Source organism: Marmota flaviventris, chromosome 4 (genome assembly GCF_047511675.1).
Source record: "Marmota flaviventris isolate mMarFla1 chromosome 4, mMarFla1.hap1, whole genome shotgun sequence".
NCBI classification, from domain to species: domain Eukaryota; kingdom Metazoa; phylum Chordata; class Mammalia; order Rodentia; family Sciuridae; genus Marmota; species Marmota flaviventris.
The window spans coordinates 75,232,650-75,235,338 of record NC_092501.1 but is presented as its reverse complement, the minus strand read 5'-3'; the positions used below and the strand labels follow the sequence as shown (position 1 = coordinate 75,235,338).

The 2,689-nt window shown below is 37.6% G+C and overlaps 1 pseudogene; it reads right to left on the bottom strand.

The window, feature by feature from the left end:
- Positions 1-1,220: 1,220 nt before the first annotated feature.
- On the bottom strand, positions 1,221-2,271 carry LOC114102445 (poly(rC)-binding protein 2 pseudogene; annotated as a pseudogene).
- Positions 2,272-2,689: the final 418 nt, after the last annotated feature.

Here is a 2,689-nt window from a genome sequence, read left to right as displayed (position 1 = left end):
CACATCCATGGGTTTAATATATTTGGAACAAAATTGCATCTGTATTGACTATGTACAGACATTTTTCTTGTCATTTCCCCCTGAACAATACAGTAGAATATCCACATAGCATTTCTGTTTTATCGGGTATTATAATTAATTTTGAGATGATTTAAACTATCCATCTGAATGAAATGTGCATAGGTTATATGAAAATATTAGGACAATTTATATAAAACACTTGAGCATCTGCAGATTTTGGTTTCTGTGAGGAGCCCAGGATCAATTCCTCATGGATATCAATGGACAACTATATAACTATGTAAATATATATATATATATATATATATATATATATATATATACATACATACACACACACATACATGGATAGATAGACATGTAGATATATACACATGTGTATATATATATATATATATATATATATATATATATATATATAACATATATAGTGGGTGTGTATATATATATATATATATATATATATATATATAAAATCCATGTTTATTCTAAATTAACTGATATAACTAGAGATGTAGCTCAATGTGTGAGGCCTTAGGTTCTATTCCCAGTTCCACTAATTTTTTTAAAAAAATTAACTATTTAAAGAATGTGTAACATATACTTTACAAATAATCATAAGATATTTAATATTTGTTGTTGTTAATTCCATAAAACCAACTGATTCTTTTTTTAAAAAAACTCACATGAATCACTGTGGTATCTAGTTTTTATTTACAAAAAGAAAGCTCCAGTCCACCTTTTGATTTTGTTGAAAAACTCCTGACATTACAGAACTAAACTGAAATGTATTAATAGTCCACTCTTACATTTCCATGACAAACAGAAAAATTCATGAGCCAAAAAAAGGAAGAAGCTTATAAAACTAAATATGAACCTCAGCATTAACAACTGAACAGAGAGAGGAATTAAAATGCTTTAATTAAAAAATCACAAGTGGATAGGAAGGATAGTAGAATGAAACAAACATTATTATTACCGTGTGTATATATGTGAATGCATGACCAATGTGATTCTGCAACCTGTATATTCAGAAAAATGAGATATTGTATCCCATGTGATTCAAATGTATGATGATAAAGTGTATAGAAACTGAAAATTTACAAACTATTTAAAACCCTGACTGTTCAGAAACTACACAGATGGATCATGGGTGGTGGTGAACAGCAGAAAGGGATTTTGGATGAAACTGCATTGTTCTAGCTGCTCCCCATGCCGCCCAACTCTGAGGAAAGCCTTGTTGATTAGATACTTAGTGAAGCTAATGTTGACAGCAGATCTGGTGATGGTAACCTGCCTATCAGTAGATCCTTCTACTGGGTTCACGATTTTGATCTGCGCCCCAGCATTTGATGGATCTCATTGATTTTGGCACCTTGATGCCTGATTATGCAGCCAATCAAATCGTTTGGAATGCTTCATGAGAAGTAGTCTGAGCAGATTCATCCAAACCTGCACTGAATCCGGTGTTACCATGCATCATAGGAAAATGACACCGTTGCATTACCAACTGGTGCAGTTTGGTCAAATCTGGCTGTGGAATGGCATACTGTCCTTGAATGGTATAGGCCTCTAGGGGTGGTCCTTCCAGGTCAGGGTTGAGGCACATGGACGGGTGTTGTGGGGAAAGCTCGCACTGTTGCTGCCTGTGCTGTACCTGTCTTGACCACCTGCAAAGATGACTGGAGAACTTGACAGCTTGGGCGGGTACAGGATAGTCACGTCCTTCGTGGGGGACTGGGAGAGAGTCTCCAACATGACCATGCAGATCTGTTTGACACTCAGTGATGGATTGTGGAATGCCAGCAATAGTGATGGCCTGCTCCGTTGAATTGGGGAGCATATCCCCTCCCACCTGGACTTGAGCCCCTGTACTCTCTCGTATTTCCTTAATCTTTTTTCCAATGAGAGAGACACACTGACTAGCAGACCACCAGCCTCAAAGTGACCGGGGATCTACTGGCAGCTGTGCTGTTGGTCATAGAGCTGCTGATGTTCTCTTCCAATTTGTCAATGATCATAGCAAAGGCTTTGAAGATGGCATTAGTGATAATCCTCTCAGGACAATCCCTTCTGAGATATTGATCCATGCTCCACTCTCCTCACACATCTTCTTAACTGATTCCCCTTTCTTTCCAATGACGCTGCCAACTCCCTTTCCATGCATAAGTAGCAGAATGGTGAGAGTGACATTTAATCCACCTTCAATCACATGTCCATGTCGAGCAGTGTTATGGGGAGCTGGACTTCGAGTGGTCAAGTCTTTGGTCACCGGTGGGGGTGAAAGTCAAAAATTGCAGGCCCGAGAGGACTGAGGGGGGGAAAAGGGAGCGAGCAGGAAGGGGGAAGCAACCAATTCATTCTCACAGAACACTTCCATTGATTTTTGCTGAACCTGTGTGCCTATCTCGCCCAGGGTCTCAATTTAACAATGATTTGACAAATGGAATTGCATCCTAACCCACAATGTTTTGCCCAATATACTTATAGACGTAAAATCTGATATATAACCTACTGGTAAGAGAGTTTTTGTTCTTACAGAGATTATATTGATTGAACTGAAGCTACTTTTTTTTTTAGCTCCAGCTTTGTATAGGTTAAAATTTCATTCATGTGACTTTGATAATAGTTTTAAAATACTGGAAATGTATTCCCTCAATTTTTTGTA